Source organism: Scophthalmus maximus, chromosome 6 (genome assembly GCF_022379125.1).
Source record: "Scophthalmus maximus strain ysfricsl-2021 chromosome 6, ASM2237912v1, whole genome shotgun sequence".
NCBI lineage: Eukaryota > Metazoa > Chordata > Actinopteri > Pleuronectiformes > Scophthalmidae > Scophthalmus > Scophthalmus maximus.
In genome coordinates, this window is record NC_061520.1 from 7,824,363 (window position 1) to 7,846,729 (window position 22,367).

General features: G+C 41.5%; 1 long non-coding RNA gene across 3 annotated transcripts in view; it reads right to left on the reverse strand.

Moving 5' to 3' along the window:
• LOC118309855 overlaps positions 1-16,114 on the reverse strand; it is a 77,727-nt gene extending 61,613 nt beyond the window's left edge. Inside the window, exon 1 of one of the 3 annotated variants that reach the window (XR_004793633.2) lies at positions 15,837-16,114. This is a non-coding gene — a long non-coding RNA (uncharacterized LOC118309855). The remainder of the gene's footprint in view (positions 1-15,836) is intronic. The other 2 variants (XR_004793632.2, XR_004793631.2) reach the window with 2 other exon arrangements.
• Positions 16,115-22,367: the final 6,253 nt, after the last annotated feature.

A 22,367-nucleotide genomic window follows, 5' to 3' on the forward strand; every position in this document is an offset into this window, starting at 1 on the left:
GTTTCTCACGATATGAGTAAAGCAAAGCTATGCAAAGAGTAAATATTTGCATTACATCTCATATAACACTTTATGAGGATACTTTGGATGTTTTGCCTGCAGCGGAGTGGTCCAAAAAAAATGAATCAACGCAAATGTAAATAAATGCTATTAATATAATACATTTAACACATGTTGCCCTTCATAAATACATCTTATGGAGATTTTTCTTGCAAACTAGAGGTACACCCTCGATGGCTCAATGCACTTTTGTCCCCATAAGAGATTTTATAAATATTTTGGAACTCGCTCTCCTTCTTCCATCCTCTTTTTTTCTCTCCTTGGAAATGTCGATCACTGGATGACGATGGGGAATGTGCTTTGAGTGTTGTTGTGCCACTATTGGTGAAAAACGGTAGAAAACAAAATCTAAATGACGTTCTGACTGTGTGCTCGTACAGAACACAGTTTCCATGCAAAATGCATCCCAGGCTTATGAGTTAAATATTTTCCTCTTCAACTGGATCACACATTCACTCTATCACACCTTCCGTCTGCTCCCTCTTCATCCTGCATGTGCCGATGAGGCAACGCATCACAAAGAGATGGGGTTTCACGCTCAGCTGACCTTATGCGGTGTTTACATGTCTTAAATTGATTTGAAAATCATAGTCAGATGAGGCCTGGCCATTTGGAAGGCATTAGGGCAAACACTTACAATGAGGTGGCTTTACGGACCTCTTAAGTGTCTCTTTTGGTTGCACGTTTAATGACCCCTGCTGTGTAAATCCGTCTTGCGTTGTTGGAGAAAGGTTTCTGTGGCAAGAGTGGCAGGCACCGAATGATTTAAAGTGTCAGGAGGCGAGCGGGAGTCTAGTCAAACTGTTTGGCCTCCAAAGCAACGCAAGATGGAGTAGAACTGCTTCTGCCTTCTTGTCTTTCATTTATTGGCAAACATAATCCAGTGTGTGTAGTAAAAAGAGAGAAGAGAAAAAGGAGAGGTCATGACTTGCTGTGTTTATAAACTGACCCCTACGGTTACTGTCATCCTACAAATGTCATGAAAATGACTAGTTGCAAAAAATCTAGATTAAAAAAAACAACCTTTTTTTAACATCTAGTTTTACTGATTCCGCTAAACTTCACCAGAGCGTAGAAGTTTTGACGTAACAGTTTTGCTGATGTGTGCATAAAGCACAAAGTCCGAGTCGATGCAATGTTTGCATTAACTTCCTAATAGGAGGCAAACATGGTCTTCGGGATTTAGAGGAGCTGCATTTGTGACAGAAGAACAAAAAGGCTCTTATTGCTAAATCCGCCATTTCCCCTTCACATTTTTCCAATTATGGTTTGTTCAGAAGGATTTCAGGCTCATACTAAAACATGTTTCCAATAAAATGCATCCTCTACCTCCCCTGTGTCAACCCAGCCCCCCCCCCCACCCCATTTTCTCTGCCATTCAGTTTTCTCCATTTTTCTGCGTCTGTTTCTGTCTGTGCCACTCGCTCTCTTTGACCTCCACCTACCTAAAATGTACTCACAACAGCGTTAAGGACTTCAATCCCCCCAGGGGGCTCTTGTGGTCCATGTTCCCAGAGAGTAACAGAGACTTCACAGGGACATGCTGGAACAAATGACAGAGACAGACTGCAGGCGAGCCATCAGATACGCAGATGGGCACAGATGAAGGAATCAGGGGGAATTATGGAGATCTACAGTACCACCACAGTGGTAAAGCAACGTGGCTTTTGGATGTCATGCCACCATGACTGCCGCCGCCCACAAAATGCATTGATTTCTATATGTCTGGCGAGGCAGCCGTCTGAAGTCATATCGTGACACACTGAGCAGAGAGTGGCGTAGAAGGAACGGAAAGTCAGGAGCTAGTGTTTTAATATGTTTTATATTTTAATATGCACAGCAATAAAATACTAACTATGCTAAAGTAAAAAAAAAAGAAAAAAGAAACGCCTCGTGCAACTCACTGGGAATGAGGAAGATCAATACAAATGAGTCATTGTGTTGGGCCCTGATTCTTTCCATATTTCGAATTGCCAATAAATCTTGAGCACGCACATGCACAAACTCAGAACTTTATTAAACATTTTTTATAGTCACAGTAACTGACTTATTCACCCTTGTACGTATAAAGCAGCGTCTGTCTTGCACGACAGTCAATCCAGATGACGTTAAACTGCTGCCAAGCGTTTCAGTCATCTGCATTCATGCGTCCGTATCTGTCATTGATTCTGACTGCATGATGGCATAATCAAACTTGCAAAATATACCGACATACTGAGGAGGAAACCGCACAAAATGCATACACACGTAGCGCAGTGTGTGTTCCTCCCCGTTCGATCATTTGAATACGAAGAAACTTTAGAGGCGGCGAGGTCACTCGGGCCAGAGAGAGAGGAGAGCGAGAGAAACCACAGCCGCCGCAGCACTGTCAAAAAGCCGGGACTCATGTCCAACATTTAACCATCAGAGCTCTGCTCCGAGACTAAATGGGGTGACAGTTGAAAGGGAGCCGGAGTGGTGAATCGTGAGTCATGGCTCTTTGTTTCTGTTTCGCAGGAGGGAGCCAGACACATTACACAATAGAGGAGAAAGGGCCTTTCTGTGTCTTTATTTGTTTCCCCATTTGGGAAAAGTCAGGCAGTGTGCGAGGAGATTGAGACTCAACAGAACTGAGGGTGTCGGATAGGCAAGAGCGTGACAAACAAGTAACACATTTTCATGAGGAAGCAAACCAAGCTCTTATTATAGCAGAATACAAAAGGTGGGTTATTATTATTTTTTTAAGGGTGAGTTGTTATTAGTTTTGTTAAAGTCGTACTCCATCATGTCTGAATATTAAAAATATTGACTTCTTGCTCCCTAAAATGTGTGAGATGGTTTGCCATGATAATGAGTCACCACCACATCAAGCGTATGCTTCCCTATAATAATCAAATATAAAATGTTTATCGAACAGTTTTGGGACCTTTAAACTTTTCAAAATATTATATATTTTATATTATCACTATAAAAATGTAGTGACATCATGCATATTAGCGTCAGTAGCGTCCTGTTACTGATTTTTTATCATCTGGCAACAATATTTAACAAATGAAAATCCACAAAAAAGTCATCTTAATGGGATTATTTGGTGATTCCCACAGTCTAAAAAACTGGGGAGAGAAATCAACAAGAAGTCGCATAAAATCTATTTTCCATTTCTCTTTTTTTTTCCATTTGATTTCCCCCACTTTCCTGCATCCATTTTTCTTCCCTCAGGCTCCATGGGGAAAGTCCATGTTGGAACTGGACTCCGGGGTCAGATTCAGCTCCTCCCCTGCCTGGGGCCAAAAACACGACCTATGACACCAGAGCTCTTCTTCTTGGCTAAACTCATTGTCGTGTTGGCTAATTAGATATCACCTGCCCGGACACCATCAACATTCAGATCTCCTTAGCGATCACCTTCAGCACGAACATGGGTCATTTGGCAAAACGGGGAGAGAGGGGGCCTGTTGACAGAGTTGTGGGCATGTATGCAATTGGCTTGTCCCTGAAAAACGGTGTGTGAAAATGAAGTTTGCTCTATAATGGCGGAGCAGGGGTAAAAGGAAACAACACGTTATACATATTTTCCTGCAGGAGTCTGCTTATATGTACGTAACCATTTCATGAAAGCCACTTGTCTCTTTCTCAATCAATCAATCAATCAATCAATCAATGATGACCTGGTAACAAAGCACACTAAGGAATATGAGGCACATAATAAGAGCTGCAACAGTTAAACGAATAATCGATTAGTAATCGACTACTAAATTAATCGCCAACTATTTTGATAATCGATTAAAGTAATTTTTATGAAAAAAAGGCAAAATATTCTGCAGCAATGCATTTCTGCTTCTCAAATATGATTTTTTTTTGGGTTTCTTTGCTCCTCCATGAAAGTAAACTGAATATCAGTGTGTGTGTGGACAAAACAAAAGATCTTTTGGTTTTGGGAAACACGATGGACGTTTTTCACCATTTTATGGAACAAACAACTAATCGATTAATCAAGAAAATAATCGACAGATTAATAGATTATGTCTGAAGTTCCAGAGTCAGGGGGTTTGTGCCCGACTAAGGCCACACATCATGCATGTGGTACTCAAAGTCGATTGTAGCGTACAGTAAGTTCTGTGTCTTCTTAATAATGTGTCTGTTGTACAAGTACATCATGGAAAACTACAAAATACCATGTGGTTTGTAGTTCATATTGAAATAGAAACTACACGCCTACATTGGCTGAAGACAAAACAAGCTAAAGTCTTAACAGCTTGTTTGTGAGTTTATCCAAAAGGCACTTTGATTCCTGTATGCTTGTATATACAGTATAATGTATGTATTGTCAATATGGAGTTGATTGTAATTTCATTGAATGTAAAAGGACAGATGCTCAGACACATAACCCCCCTCCCCCCCCCCACAAACAAAAAAACCCCCCAACCCATTGAGAATGCGGGTTCAAACACATGTATACAAAGTTAAACCTTGTCGGGGTTTTTCCCATCAAAAATACTTTGTGATCACAAGAGGGAAACGTGTACACATGATATGCGTGTTTGTGAGCACGCATGTGTGCACATACAAACCCACATTTGCAAATGTATACACACGGCTATTTACTGTACAGGAATACATTAAAGACGCATCGAGGCTGCCGGGAGAAAGAGAAAGGGCCACGCACTGGCACGTCCCCCTGAAATTCCACTTGTTGTGTCATTGTTTGACGAATTGTTCCACCTATAGTAAACACAGCTCTCAGCGGTCGTCCTCCGAATGGGGCCTTCACACACCATCATTGCATTTGAAAATTTTATTTCATTCAATTTCTATTGTCTTCCTCAAATGGTCTCAATCTACGTATTTATTTATTTTCAGAACACACAGCACAACGAGCACTGACACGACAAATCTAAATGTTCAATTCGTATCGTTTTACCCAGGATAATGAGCCACATTTCCACCAGCGAGCAGACCATCTGCAGATCTCTTGATGAGTGTCTTCGGTGAGGGAATGGAGAGTATTGAAATGCTCCAAACTGACAGCATGGGCATCATTATGTCATGTAAACAAGCCTGGCATCAAAAGAGCCAACATCACGCATCCTTGTGGTTCAGCCGCGATGAGAGCAGAGCAGCGACTGCGCTGTGTTCTCGCTGCTCTTGTACTTAGTGTCCTGTCGGCCACACTGGAATATTTTCCATAGCGCGTTACAGCAGAGCCCCACACACTGCTGGTGATGTCAGAGCTGATGTTCTAACTGCTGACTATAGGACTTCTCTCATTCATTCATATTAATTCTGCGTCATACTTGCCTGCATGACGTTTATGTCAGTTCGGCTAAATAATATTTGAATAATAATGCACCACTGACCAATCAGTCGAGAGTATTTTGATGAATAAATGTAATTATTTCTTAATTTAGTGCATACATTCATTATTTGTACAAAAATATTTTAATCTATGATTTCTTTATGATCGATACAGTATTTTTTTTAAAAAAATCTTATAATTGACGTGTGTGAGTGAGCCATGTTTACCTGAACGGTTGAAGATTTAGTGCATTGACAAGCAGTCATTCATCACACTGATTATTTCTTCACTCATTAACCTTGTGAGCCCTGACAGGATAAAACTACAGGATGACATATTGGAAAAGGCTTTGAATTTGTTCTTTAACCAACGGACAGGTCAGTAAAGTGAAAGTCTTTTTCCCCCCGAATATTATTTAAAATAAAATACTCTGCCAGTTACATCACTTTTACTTTCATATATAAGGAACAGTTGCTATTGCTTTGATCATATTTACTCCCCTCAAGTTATGTTCACTCGCACAGTGCACTCTCCCTGTGTTGTCAAATACTAAACATTAAAACTACAGAGTGCTGTAAACGTATTACGTTATTACACGGCATTAAAACCCCGAAACTGCTCTCAACAAAAAAGAAAATAGAGCCCGAGAGAACGATACACAACTCAGAGAGCCAGGAGAAATCATTTTCAATTGGAGTCTTTACTTTCACTTGTAGACATGATCCTGGAGGGAAAAACACAACACAACGTGCTGCCAAGACTTTATAATGCCCACGGTGTGCTATCAGGCCAACACGTTCACGAGGAGCTGAGAAAAAGTGGAAAGGCTGAAACCTGGAGTTAATTTATTGCTAATGGCAGTGTCGTTTTTTTGCATCCGGGCAAATTTCTGAGTGTAAACACACTGTGCCACAGAGAGAGGCACACAGCGACCTCGTATTGGTCCATACGAGGTCATAAAATGGTGAAAAATGTCGATCGTGTCTCCCAAAAAAACCCAAGATGATGTTCTGTTTTGTCCACACACCAAAGATATTCAGTTCACTGTGATAGAGGAGCAAACAAACCAGAAAATATTCACATTTAAGAAGGTGAAATCGGAGAATATTTACTTTTTTCACACATAAAAACTACGTGTGCCAATTAATCGATTAGCAAAATAGTTGGCGATTCATTTAGTAATGGATTAACTGTTGCAGCTCTAGAGGCATTTGATGTACTTCTGGAAAATGACACCAGCAAAAGATTAAAATGACAACAATTTCTGGAGTGTGGCATTATTTTGATTCCAGGGACAGTGTCTGATCTCCTTGTGTAAATGTGACTCTGTTTGGCTGGAGGCCTCCAACACTCCAACGCACTTTCTTTAGTCTGACAGGCTGCAGCTTCAGGGCCTCTCTCTCTCTGTCTCTCTCTGTCTCTCGCTCTCTCTAACCACTTTTGTTTTTACAATGCCAGATCAAGGCGGTGATGCTGTGCCTGTATTCCACCTCACTTCAGACTTCATTACAGTCGCCAGGTATTGGCCTGGTGGTGGAGACACATCCAAGCGAGTGGAAGTAGTATGGGGGCGGGAGATTGAGAAATTTAAAACCATTAACTGCTTCCTTTGAGTGTGTGTGCGCGCGTGTGAGAGAGTGAGTGTGAGTGTGCGTGTGTGTGTGTGTGTGTGTGTGTGTGAGTGTGTAACATATGTTATGAAATTATTTATTTATTTATTCATAAAACCCATTCCTTGCTGGTGTATGTACCCATTTTCCTCCTGATGAACACTGAAAACAAAGTGAACAGCTCTCGATACAAACTCTTGACAGAGATAAAGAATCCTACATTATTAACGACGTTTCAGTACTTAAGACTTTTTACCAGATAATATTCATGTCATGTTCATTAGCAGCCTGTAAGACTCACAGCCCTGGAAGAGTCCATCGATTAAAGGCCACCTCCATGCAGTCTGCAAATCAAGGTCAACGAGCTGGACGAGTTGTAGACAGACGTCATTTTCCAAAAGTCATATGGATAAATCCAGTTTCCGATGTTTATTATAAAAAAAAGATGAGTGATAGAGATCTCACTGCAAGACAATCCTACTCAATAAAAAAAAAGAATCATGTAACATGCCCTTCTCTCACACACTTTGTCAGTGGAGAAATAGTACCGTGCCCTGCCCCCCTTCACAAACATATGAACTATTGACTGAGAGGATTCTGGCCTCTAAGTTTTTTGGTTCTTGCATTAAATCTAAATTTCAAAACAACAATATTTTGAGAGAGATTTTTAAATAATTATGTACAATAACAGATACTGTATGAGCAGGACTTTTTTTTTTGTCTTCGTGCGGTTAAACTGTTGTATGTGATCTCACAGACCTTGTCTCTGCAGCCGGGGTTGATTTTGCGCTTGCAGAACGAAAGAATAATGCAAAGAAATTAGCTTGTGTCCCTCTGTTGTGTCTGTTGATTGAATTGCAGTGTTCCTCACAGTGTAGGTGTACCCTGTAATTTCTGCTGAGGCTTAAGTTAATGGTGAGCAGTGACATCTAGTGGCCACACTTATATGTTCACCAAAGTATTAACAGTCAAATTCTTAACCACTGATATGAAATGTTTTTGTTATTTATTCATTTGCCTAACATGTTGTGTACCTGCACTTGCGAAGCGAACATACGTCAAAATCAGTGATTTGTGGGGAACAAATTTCGTACCTGTTTCGTGTAAAATGTTCTTTGTTATAAACTGGACAGCTGCTTCTGGGAGTGATAAAAGCAAAATTGTGGCAACATTGTGATGATGATGATGATGCTGCTGATGATAATGATGATGATGATGACTGAGACTGGTGTAATAATAATGATTTACCACTTGATGGCAGCATTGTTATGGTGTCTCAGTTCAAGAAGAGCATACATTCATTTCTGTGCAAAGAAAAATATTCGGTTCCAACATTTAGAAAAGCATTTAGGAGATGAAACCCATGAAATAAAATGCACAGTATCTCTGTGTGTCTGTGTGTGTGTGTTTTCACTATGTGTGTTGCATTTTGTACCTCCTGCAAGGTGTAAAAAAAGTAACATTTTTTTTTGAACTTTTCAAAGATTTACGCACTGGATATTTCATGTGTCTCTCTCTCACACACACACACGCACACACACACATACGCGCACGCACGCGCGCACACACGCACACACGCAAACACTTAAAAGACTCACACATTAAAAGCTCCTGATTAAAACAAAACTTTTAGAAGTGTCGGGACAAATGTCTATGGCGATTTTTTGTGCTGGCCGCTTTTCATTTTCAAAGCAGCGACACCTGCGTCCAGATGGTCTTCTTTTTTTTTTTTTTTTTACCATCTGGGAGAGTAAAGTGTAAAAAGATGATCGATACCAGTGGCTACAACACTTCCCTTCCTCCAGATGGCATGATCGTTAAGTTCTCAGAAGACTGTTGTCGGGAGTCCAATCCTTTCAGCGCCAAATGTTAAGAAGACGACGGAAAAAAAAGAAAAAAAAATCGCGCCTAGGCACGCTTTCATGTCCTGCACACTTGTGAGAAAAGGAGAGGAGGTTCAAGAGTCTCTTGGGGTTGAGAATACATATAGTAATAGTAGCCTATATACCATAACCTACATTTGGCGACATCTGCAGAGCAGTTTAGAGCACAAAGTTTTCAGACGGTGCGCACCATATACGTCACTTTTTGTACGACACTGTTGAGGCTACTGTTTTTTGTGATGGTGTGGTGTTGGCTGTGACTCACACAGGAAGTTTAGTGGCATAATAAACTTGTGATGGGGGGGGGGGGGTGAGGATGAAAGCTTATGTGGCGAAATGCATTGGTTATTTCATTCTGTGTGTGAGCTGACTTGATTGTTTATTACCTTAAAACAAAGAAGTTGTGCCGTTTTCAGAAACTGGATTTAATGTGTGGATCCTCATGTCTCGGCAGGTCAACTGCACCGAGAGTAATGATGTGAATATGGAGTTTCAGGGTCTCTGAGCTCGCTCGCCCCCTTGCCAGCGTATGCCCTGGATACTGCATGTGCCTTTGTGTCTCCTGAGGATTTTTTTTTCCGCTTTCATATTTTGAGGATTGTGATGTGGGTTTTGACAAGTTAGGTGTTTCTCAAGTTTTGCCGTCCTGTCAAGACAGCAGCCAAGTACTGTCGGCTCCATGTTGTCACACGTACCAGCAAGACTGGCAAACGAACAGGTGGGGTTGTCATACGTTTGTCTTTTAAATCTTCTCTCCAATTAAAAAAGCAGCTCAGACATTTTTCCTCTCAGCAATCCCCTCTCTCTTTCCCCCCTCTCGTCCCGTATTTGTTGCTCGCAACCATTTGGGAGAGTCACTTGACTTGTTACATGTAGCTCGGCTGAGAAATGGCAGATGGAAACGCATCTAGCAGGTAGAGCTGGGAGCCCGATGGCAGGCTACCAGCGTCTGCGCTGGCTGATGGAGGAAACCGAAGCGCCTGCAAAATGTTCTGCAGCCGCCACCGGGATGGCGTTTTGAAAAAATTCAAATGGATGCTTTCTCTGCGGGAGTCAGTACAACAGGAGACTGTCGGAGAGGCAGCCTGCCAGTTAACACTGTCGATTCCTGCAGGAGTGCATAACAGATGCACAGTGCATTACGGGGGAAGTTCAACAATGGAAGCGCGTGTAATAGCAGCATTTCTAGGTTTGACAGACTGCAAGGCTAGTGTGCAATTAACCCTCTGTAAGCACTGCAGTGCACTGTGGGTATTATCGTGGTGAGTCTCAGGTGGATCGCCAGAGTGGGAGCAGTGACTCACCTCAAAGTGTGAACATTACTAGATTGTTGGCTTATTTGGGCCGCTAATGCAGAGGCAACATTTTTTTTGAAGATTGGTAGGAAAGAGCCATTTAGCCGGCCCATGGGTTTTGCTCTGACAACATCTAATGTGGAGCTGCCAAGTTTTTTTTCCTCTCAAAGTGTGCTGGGACAACTGGGTTCAGGTCTCGAGGCTTTTAAGAGCAAATCCTTTAGGGCAAATCCTCATCAAGCACGCGTGAAATCTTTTCGCGCGTCAGGTTTCACAGCAGTCAAGTCCGATTCAAGACGGCCGCGATGCGAGTGCATATACTCTCAGCGCAGTAACACCAGGCCGGCGAGCAATGTTTGCTGCCCTCTCTAAAATTAAAAGTTTCAAGCTTGTCTCAATCTAGAAATGTGTTGTGTTGTATTTTGTAACCACACCCAATGTTCTGGACCCATTCACCAGATTAGAACGTTGCTCCATCACAGCAATAATGGTCAAAACCTCCACGGAGCAGCTTAAATTCTAACGTGACTCCAACTCTCAAGCGTACAGCTACTGTAACGGAAGTAATGTGGTCAGAAGCTGCATGCAAACAGTTCATAAAAAACGTTCCATAGGGAAAGCTAGACTTCTTCAGTGTGAGCAGCTTTATTTGGCGAGATCCAATATTTGTTTTTAAGCAGAGGTTTTTATTTGCATAAATCCTGCTTTTAACATCTTCAGTGTAAACTCCTTTGGTTTGAACGGCAGATTGGACAACGGGGCAAAGTTTGCCTCCGTGAAGGAATAGGACTCTTTTTTCGAGGTATTTGCAGTGGAATTATTATCGGTGTGGACCGAGATCTAAATGTCAAGTTATGCAAGAGTCCCCCTGTAACTGGACGGGCCTCAGCACATCTCGGCTCCCGACTTTAAGTTTCAGAGGCGCACTTTCTCTCCCGTCTTCATTTCTGTGAAAGGAGCAGAGCTTTTGTACATGCGGATGGCGGTGAACCGCAATGCTCTTTCCTGAAGAAACTCCTTACATGTTGTAAGCGGGTTGACAGAACAGCGATGCTGCCTTGGAGGAACGGGGGTAATTTGAGGGCCAGAAGAATAATGCAGCAAGCAGAAAGAAAAGAAAACATATCCTATCCTGACACTTTCACTTTCCCCTATTTTCTTTCTCGGGCTTTTTTTGGCTCTCTCACTCAACCTCATACACGTAAAACACATTTCAATCTCAGAGAGAGACATGACAGCAGATCAGTGTGATCATTTTCAACCTCATAAATGGAAATGACTCATCTGTCATTCATCTACCCTGGGTGGCATTTTTCTTTCTTTCACTCAGGGGGAGGAATGAACTCCATTCGGCTGGAGACCCAGTCCCCTGATAGCTCACAGTCCAAGATCCTCGTGACTGGAGAGAATATATCTTGTGTCCGTGATACGGCACAAAACCATCCTTTTGTTTGTATGTGACTGCTCTTTTGTTTTTGACATTTATGCCTGATAAAATGTGCCTAAATGGTTTGGTAGTTCCTTCCCCATTCTTAACAGACAATAACACACCCTTCTGATTGACATGTCCACTGACAGACAGAGTCCGGGCCATCGAAACAAATCTGCTCGGTGAAAAAAGATAAAATTGCACACATCAATTTTCTGCCCCGCCCCCCTCCTTCTGCTGAATGTCTGTCGAGCTGTCTAATGATGACTAGAGAACTCTTGTGGCACATAGCTTATTTATGCACCCTTACACCTCAGAGAGCTGCACAAGAATAACAGATCCGATTGTTTTCTTTAGTCAGGCATAATGTAGCCTTACTGCCTAAAAGCTGCAGCTTTGAAAAGGGTCCTTTTCTCCGCTATCCAACATCCCCAATCCTCTTACTAAAATGGGAATCAATTACCCGTCTGAAACCCCATTGCCTCTCCCCCTACCTGGCTGCCGGATCCCACATGGTAATGTAGATAGCAGGGGATCATATTACCAAAAAGCTTAGGACGTGAGAGATCCCCTCGGCTGATTTCATTGAGCGTTGTCCCCTGATGCTGTTCAATACTTCGGGAGGGTCGGCTGTGCGCCATTATTCAGTGAATAGGGAAGTTAACTGACATTGCCGGGCCCTGATGGGGATTGCGATTTCAAATCGCTGCTAAACTGAGGATTGGGAATTCTGCTATCTGGTTTCTCCCCCCTTTGTGATGTGATGAGCTCCATCTCTGGGCCTTCTTACAAGAGTAATTTGATAGGGAAAACATGTGCTGGAGAGAGAGGGAGCCCTCTGCACCATCCCATTATGAGGACAATTTCTTGAGTAACAGAGTTCACAATGTCTTTCATGGTGTGTTATTTTGGCACAGATGCTCAGCTCTCACCAGAGACACCGGCTGATGTTGCCACTCAGACACGGGACCACAGAGATTCCTCGCTAAGTTGTAAAAATTTGAACTTGTTTGTAAGTCAGAAAAAAAAAAAAAGTGATGCTGAAGTAAAGAAGTTGGAATTACAAGATAAAGTTGATACTAGGCCAAAAAGAACGGATAAGAATGAAATTCAGCACTGAGTTTAAGAAAAGATTGACCACCGTGCATTTTTCAGAATTTTCTAAGCACAAGAAAATGTATATTTTTGTTAATGTACACACATTTAAAATAGTTTTGTAATCTCGGTACGTTAGTTAGCTAAGTTGGTGGCGCCGGCAGCCCACGTACAGAGGCTTGAGTCCCCCTGCAGGGAAAGGGCACTCAGTTCCCGACCTCTGACCTTTGCTGCGCGTCTTCTCTGCTCTCTCCCCCCACTTCAAGCTAACAACTGTTCTATCTATAAAGGTTTAAATATGCCCGGAAAAACTCAAAATCATGTGTGTGTGTGTGTGTGTGTGTGTGTGTGTGTGTGTGTTATATATAGATATATGTTGTTCTTTGAAGCTTCAGCCATTCTCGTGAGTAGAGCTGAGGGGGGATGGTGTGCACTGATGTGTGGTGAGGTTGAAAAATACAAAATATTTCCCAGGAGACTGAAAATAAGTCTTCAAAGCATTTCAGTCCAGGTCTATAATTTACATTAAAAAGAAAAGCCAAGATATTTAACCTGTATACAGTACGATTGATAACAGTGTTACATTATATACTGGCCAAGAGTGAACATAACTTATTCCATTTGTCCTACTATAATATAAAAGGGAATATAATCAGAGGAAAAATATTTTGTCGTAATCTTGATTAAATTATTCTGTTAACATTTAATAAATAATGATAATAATGACAAAATATTTCTATAAACGATATCTAAACAAGGTTACTGAGTGTTTTACAAAATATATAACAGCACAGAACACAATAAGACAAGACAAAAAAAAAAGAAAAGGACCATGACTTGCCAGCACAAGTGATGTGCAGGAGCCATGGGGCCCTGATGGCAAGAGCCCGACATCCCTTAGTCACCAGCATTGACTTGGGAACTACTGGCAAGAGTTGGTTGGAAAGACCTTAGGTCTTATTGGGGATCCGTTGGTAATGGCACAAACACCCTTGCTTGGAATTTGCTGTGAGAGGAGGAGAGATGAGGGGGAGAGATGAGAAGTCTGAGATGGCTTTGTGATTACATCAAAGATATGTCTTGCACTGGCAATGCGCACACGCACGCACGCACGCACACACACACACACGCACGCACACACGCACACACACACACACACACGCACACACGCACGCACGCACGCACACACGCACACGCATACGCACACACGCACACGCACACGCATACGCACACACGCACACACGCACACGCACACGCACGTTTTGATCCACAGAATAGGCGCCAGCTGCAGAAGTCGGAGACACCATCTATTAGAATAAATGACATAACACCGATAGTTTACAAAAGAGTGAGGTAGCGCATGGCTCCAGTCGATCTGACAGGTGCTCTTTACTCAGAGTCTTAGAATTAAGCAGACGGCCATGGGGGGGGGGGGGGGGGCACAGAGGCACTCGCGTCTTCAAGTGACATAATATCGTAATATCGTTTATTCCTTGCGCAAGCAAGCAAGCAAACAAGCAAACAAGCAAACAAGGAAACAAGCAGACCAACACTTGTTGTATATCCCCACATTTCAACTGTGAACGTGATGGTCTGCTTTTATGCATACATGCTGGCAGAATAAACTAATAATATTATTTCACCTGAAGACAGAGTGCCTCAGTGTGCCTTATTTTTTTTTCATAAACAACAATGATAATTGCAATCTGATACGACTAGAAGCTTTTTCAAGGCGCTTTGAGATATTCAGAAGGTTGCGAGAGAACGAGGGAGGGAAAGAGGGAAAGAGAAAAGGGAGGTCGTTCGCATAAATGAAGTAATATACAGTGGCGAGAACTGTGCGGTGATTTCTCTGGAGTGGGCACAAAGGCAGTTCAGGGCAGCGTTATATTTCTATACTTTGAGCACTATTTATAGCCCTGAATTGAGTTCAGTGCCATTCATAAATGTCAACATGCTACCGATAAGGATCATAAAAGTCAGATAATCTATTATTAAGTTCATGTGTTGGAAAGTTTGTGATAAACATGTAATGGACAATATAAATTCCCCAAAAAAAAGAAAAAAAAAAGAGAGAGAACGCAGTCCTGTAACAGGTCCTCTTAGTAATTATGACGGGAGCAAAGGAGAAAGTCAGGTGACCACAGCTGTGTCCCAGTTCAGGTGTTCATTTGAAGACGAATTGCGTCACAGTGAAACACAAAGGCTGTTTGTGTTTACATTACAGAACTTAAAGGGGCAGTTCGCGATTTCGATCCGATACACCTTCTGTGAAATTCAGCGGATATTTCCTCACGGTCGGCCGACAGATTCCAGGTACTGTACTGTAAATGTCGTGCATGTAGAAAAAAACGAATCATGTTGCGTCAGTGAACGCAACATTTTTGCTATACGTCCTCTGTAATAGCAACAGAATCAACATATTATCACTGTATGTCAAAAAAACTGTTACTTTTCAGCCTTCGTTCCGACGCAATTGGACCAAATCACTCATCGTTCTTCTCAAACATGAAGCAATACAGCCATACAGCATATTCACACAACGGTTAGAAACTCGGCTACACCTCAGTATCAACCATTTACACCTGTATGAAACACAATTAAAACGACGAGCAACTAAATCAGCATATCGCATGAACACGAACATTGTACATATGTCCGCACGTGACAGTGGTGACATTCCAAGCTAACAACACAAGCTACATGTCAACTGAAAGCTCAGAGTTCACCGATTCCAATAGTGTGTTTATTATAACTGTCGTCGAACAAGCAGCCGAAGAAGAAGCGTAAAAAAAAATATGTTTGTAGCAAAAAGTGACTCACATTATGTTACATGCTAAACATGAAGCTATGAAGCCACACGGCATCTGCACAGAACGGGGAGACGCTCGGCTACACGCCGACGTCAACCCTCTTCACCAACACCAAACACAATCAAAACACCAAGCAACTGAGTCGGCATATCGCGTAAACATGACAACTTCAAATGACAACATATTACCGATGTCAGACTTGATAGCTGCTGCAGCTACCAACATGCTAACAACACAAGCTACATATCATGCTAACGCCCGGCCTCTGCATATTCCAACGCTCTCCTTCCTCTATAACTCTCAGACAAACATTCAGCTCACCCGCCGCTGACCGATGTTCGTATCAACACAGCGACGCACATAAATCATGTCTTACCGTCGAAGGATTTGCAGGAGAAGTTGTGTTTTGATCCATAAATCCGCTTCCGTTAGCCAGCACAAAGACCGCTCGTCATTTCAAGATATTAATCCGCCTGGTCATCCGCCTGGTCCGACAGGCGGAAGTCGCATGTCAAATGGCGTCCGGGAAAAAAGGCCTCACAGTGGATTTCCCCCTTCACACATAGCATTGGTGTCCGTGGGAGGGATTTTGATGCTGTCCGTCGATTCTACTGGCTCTGACGGTTCTATAGACGTGTCAATCACCCAGCTCCACCAATGCGCTGCTGAGATACTTTACCTTGAGTCTGTTCGAAGGTCTGACGACATTACGTCGCACTACAAAGATCGTTTAGGGAGAGACAGATGCTCACCCGTCTTCATTAAAACAGTTCTATTTTTGCAATAAAGAAACCTCACATGAAACAGCTGTGCCAAGTTGGGTCAATTTGGAGAGTCTGTCTGACCATGTCCCGACTAAAGCCTGTAACTTTGCCCTGATTCACTTTATCAGCATGAAATTTGGCACAGATTATGTTCAGATGTTGTTCTATGGTTCTCAAGAGGAAAGTGCTACATATGCATTATTACATCGGAGATATTCACTCAGATTTCTTTCAGGCAGAGATGAAATCTTTCATTTAAGTTGTGTTCCATCATCATTTACTCTGACCCAATAACAACTATACTTGATTGTTGATATACTTTTATATAGACACCAAGACACCATTATTATTCATTGATTTCATATTTGTAAAAACCCACAGACAGAAGTAAATACTGACCAATAGCAATGATTTAAAAAATAAATTAATAACACAATGAAATACAGAGTACATGGTTTCTGTCTAACAGCAACAGTATACTCATATAGAAAACATGCTCTACTTGATACAAATATGAGAGGTCAATCTAATTATCTTTAAGAGCTATAGAAAACGTGATCAAAATTCATTATAGATGTCAATATAATACATGTTATCTTAATACAAACTACAATGGGACTCAGTGGAGTTCACACCTCTGCTGAAATGGAGGTATAGTCTGATAATTTGCAGCAAATGACACAAAATAATAGACCTTTTTACATTGATATCAATTTCACGAGTAATTTATGAAAATGTCAAAAGCCCTCTTACAATGTCAAACCAGATCCACACCAATATTTAATAGGTTCCTCCCTCGCTCATCTTCAATCTGTCCAACAAGTTTGGTGCAAATCATTTCAATTTCAGTTTTCATATAAAAAATAAACTAGCAAACCATTTATTAGACACTGGTGAAAACGTGACCTCCTTGGCAGAGACACAAATCTCACAAGATTTCTAAATGTTGACTTTTGCAAATGCAACTTCCCACACAAATTATGTGAAGATGGAAATTATGTAAATGAAAAATTATGCAACTGAGCTTGTCACATCAATAAAGTGCATATCAGTGTTGTTGCTAAGTGACACTAACAGAGCATGCACGTTTCCTTACTTGATGAGAAGTTATTTAGTATTAATTATATATATCCACATACATTAATATGACTACAATTTCTAAAGGAGAAATCAAATTATGTTGTCTGCCTCAAGATTATATTTTGAGTGATACTTAAGTGATACAGACTCACACAATGCAGAAACAGAATATGAGAAAATTAATCGTTGATGGTGTTTATGGTGAAAATAGGATGAACTGCGTCATTGTCATCAGCATCCTTAGAAGCACCTACATTATAATTCAACCTATCTGCTGAAATAAATTGTTGTCAATGGCCTTCACTGTACAATAATGACTTGTGTCCTGTGTGCACAACATTATCTGTTGATGCTTTTACAATGAATGCATCTTTGCTTTGCCTATGGTTATTTTTTATTACTTGTAATTATCGTTATTTGTATTATCATTCTCTTACTGTGAGTACAGTAGATCGAGCTTTGGATTAATCCAAGTGCCTAGCACAGGGCACTAGACACAAATAGACGACAAGTAAGAGACAGCATTTTTTACTATGTAGTTTAAGCTTTGACCACCATTGATACAGTATTTGAGTAATGTACACCTGGGCAGCCAGGACATGCAGCAGTGCAAGAAATGGTTGTGGGCTAAAAGGAGCACGGCATCCAAATTTACACCTTGCTAAAAACCACATGAAATGGAAAAATAATTATCGGTAGCACATAAAGTATGATGAGTCTGGTTTGGTGACAGAGCAGAGAACCCAGCCTAAAAATAAGAGCCAGCTCCATGAAGTGTACCTGGCAAGAATATGATGAAACGTGCAACATCTTTTTAATCTGCAAAGCCGTCAAATGTGGTACCTTTAAAATGTTCTGTAGCTTCACATGGATCAAAGTTGTTGATGTCACCTCATATCACAGGGATGCCCGCCTGAACGCCAAATGCAAATGTACAATGTCTCGCAGACACACCATTACGGAAATGTTCTCATGGAAGCTGTCACATCAATATCTACAAGTAAAATGATGTTCGGCACAACTCCTCTCGTGGGCATTGTAAATAATTCTTCTACAATCTATGCTCTCCTGCAATTAAAAGTGACATGGAGAGCACACCTCTATGCTGAAGGTGTTGCAGCTATACAGTGAGGAACAAAGTTCACTTCATCTTAATAATTCATCCGATGAATAATGGAATATGCATAATCTCTTAATACGGTGGATATTCATGAGCTCTTTCACCCCAGTCTTCTCGGCGTGCCACATCACAGAGAGAGAGAGAGATGTGTTGTCTTATATCACAAAATGGATCATAGAAATAAAGTTCCTAGTGAGTGCTTGATGACAAGATAATACCTGCTTTTCCTCCTGTCTTGTGTCTAATCTAATGCACAAACATAGACGCCACGTACCCACCTCTAAGTCGCTCTCCCTTTCTCAAATCTGGTTTCACAATGTAGACCCTCTCCACTGGTAAGCAAATGTGCTACATGTAGGAGGATTCACTTTGTGAGATTATCCAAATGTTTCATGGCCGTCCGGTTTGGTTCACCGCACACGTAAGCAGCAGAGAATCTGCTATATCTAAATGCGGTATTGAGGGAGCGTGAGGCAGAAAAATGATGGGCACATTTTCTCAGAAAAAGAAGTGATATGAAGAAACTCAGAAAAAAAAAATGCAGCTGCAATGGTGCAAAATATGTTTCCACAGTCTGTAATTTAGTGTTCAAAGCACAAGGTCCATGGTGTATAATTTATTTCATTGGGAAGTAGACCAAAGATTTAAATCTATGGTTGACCACGGTTCGTACATATAGACACAAAGCGGTTATGAGTGATGTTTCCTCCTCCAACGGGAGAAGAAAAGGAATACGGAGATAAAGAATAACATCAAAATCATAAATCAAATGCCATGCGTGTTCTACACATGAGCAAGTCAACATTATTCACTTAATAACATGGATGCACACAGGCTTACATTTCAACCCTGCCTATAGTCAAAGTAGCCCCAAAGGGACCTGCAGATACTGTATGTTCTGTGTGTGTGTGTGTGTGTGTGTCTTTATGTGCATGTGTATTTTATATCTTATATATGCCCATACAGGCGGAGTATAATACAATGTTTGCCTTTAGCATGACTTATGGCAGCAACGGGCCAAGTGTGAAAGTTTAGGATTTGAATGAAAATCCTGAACTACGCGTTCTGCGGCGTTGGACTATTCCTCCAGGTTAGAAAAAAGCAGTGGAGGAGGTGGAGATCTGCTTCACACTGGTGATTAGGGAGGCTATGCAAGCTCTTCAGTAATGCTGGTGTTCCTGACAACACGTAAGTGAATGGGGGTGTTTTCACCTCGGAACATGAGAAAATAATGAGAGAATAGAGCCAACGCTGGTGTTTAACAGCTGGCAGCGTAAATTGTGGGTTGACAGTGTCTATTGCCTTTGTCTAAACTTGTGTGAATGCAGGAGGAAGAATTAATGACACGCAAACTATATGACTTACTTTCTATTGCTTTTTTAAATTTTTTTATTTATTTTTTAGCTCTTATAATGAGTTATGGCCTCTGGCCTCAGTGCAAGAAGCCTCCAAAACGGCATTTCTGTCAGAAACTTATTTTGCCAAAAAAACGCTGAATTCCTTCTTTGTCTGTCAATCAACGAGTGCTATTTCTGTGCGCATTCACTTGTGCCCTTCGAGTGAAGTGGGTTATCATTGTAGCAAATGTCTCCTCTTTTTTAATGTTGTGATCCAAAATTGCCGAAGAGGAGGTGGCGATGAGAGGGGCAACCAGTCCCCCGAAACGTACTCAAAGTTTTTCTTTTGTTCAACTGGCAATTGTCTTATTTTGCCCATGTCTCGATGTGTGCACACCGGTCAGTGTGAGTGTGCACGGCTGTTTATAACTGGAGCAAGTTGAGGGGGTGCGCGTGTGCAGCAGTGGGGCCAGGCGCTGCACGTGAAGGGACCACCTTTGGGAGCTGCAGTCTCCCTGATGGATGGCCTACCCGTGTAATACCACCAACCCAGCTGCTTCGCACTCGTGTTCCACTGGGCCCCTGTGGCATAATACACATTCCCATCATCTCTAAACCTGGGGCGATTGCATGTTTGAGTTGGACGATGGATACTGTCTTTACTGCCGCAGAGCCGGTAGAGGTAGAAAAATTGCTGCCGGTATGCACATTTTTAGCCCTAATGACACCGTGAACTGACGGATTCTGACTATTGCAAATGAATTATATCAACAAAAAATAAAAAATAAAAAAAACAGGCTACAGAGTTTGATGCTTTTTGCAGGGTGGTTTTCATGCAGGCTGACATCAGTATCAGTGTTTACTCTTAATCCTGATAAAAGATTTCTTTTATCAGAGGCAGGCTCACACCCACCCTCTTATCATTTCTGTATCAATATTGTGGAATTGTACGATGTGGTTTCTGAAAACAAATAAACCGATATTATATCTGTATCTTTTGCCTTTTTTTTTTCTTTCTTTTTTATACCAAAAACAAAAAGCAATGACAATTAAACATTGTGGCTTCAGTCAGGTTGTGTTTGTTCTGTGTTATATTGGATCACACTGTTAACTATTAGTCATATACAGTACATTTTACAACAAGACACCGTGAGGACTGACAACTGGAGAATCGTACTTGTCAATGACAGTGACTACAAGGACGTGACGAGCCACGCGATACTGAACAGAAGTCTGGGAGTAATTACTTTGCACCAAACAGGAGACCTGTTAATTACAGAACTCATTAAAATCTTTGAATTTATCACCTAACTTCCCCACATGTCTCTGCTGCGGCATTTAACCTTTAATTTATCTATCATATTTCACATTTTTGCTTATGCGCAATGTTTTCAGCTTTTGTAGGCCTACTAAATTTACAGTTCCAAAGTCTAGGATATTTTCCACAAAATTCCCCGACACTATATGACCCGCTGTCAATTTTTACCATACGTAGGAAATGACATTATTAAAGCAGCAAGGTTCGATCTATGTAAAAAACGAAAAAGCCAGCCAAAGAATTACCCTCAATTCTTTGCAGTGTACATAATATAAGCATGCTTCAATTTGCGGCATCTTCAAATCTTTTTATTCTCCTATTTCCTTTTTTTTTGTGTGTGAGTAAGAATTTGTGAAAACAGCTTGTGACCAAAATGCTGATGCTGTACGACTGACTTTTAAGTATCAGAGGCCCAAAGCGCCACAGCAGCACATGGACATCATACGGCATGTAAGATTAAAAGTACTGAACTGTGATGTACCTGTCTTACGTCTGCCCAGCCAAACTACGTCAAACCTATTTCGCAAAGCCGCTGAAATCCAATCTTGCTGGTCAAACTGTCACAATACTCAAAAGAGGCAACTTCTGTCCATCAGGAAGGGTCAGACATGTAGATGAGGAATAATTCATTTTTCCATCTTGCCATCATTTTTATTCCACTTTACATAAGTGTATGACTGACAACAACATAAAATCTGCCACAGAGAAAATCACCTTCTATTATGGTTAATATGCTGCAGAGAAGCATGTCACACATCGACGGTCGGCTTACGACCACGTTTTATTGGGAGTCCACACCTCAGCCGCTCCTGGACGATCCGTAATCTTTTCTGCAAAGGAGATTCTGCAAAGAAGGCAAGCGCAGGCTGTGAGAGGAGGGGCTGGAGATTTACAGGCTAAAGGTAAATGCGGTGGATGTGCTGATATTGCACATCCATGGAGATTGGGCGTGCTTGTGAGTGTGAATAATTACCTGTTCTTAAAGAGGAGAAATTAAATTGCACATCGGGTGCAACAAAAGGTTTAGAAGCTCCCCTTAACTGAAGAAACATGCTAAATGCTATTGCCCATATATCACTGAGCTTTTCTCGACTGAAATTACGCCGCTATTACTTTTCATTAGGGTGTTGCGCCATTGCACTTGTACCCAGGACGGTGTAGAAATGTTTTGAATAGATTTCCATTCATACTGATGAGCCGTCTGTGGTCAAGGGCAACAGCAGTGATCGCAGTGGAGCGCTCCTCACAGCATTATGTTAATCTAGTCCACCAGTGGAACGTGTTTAAT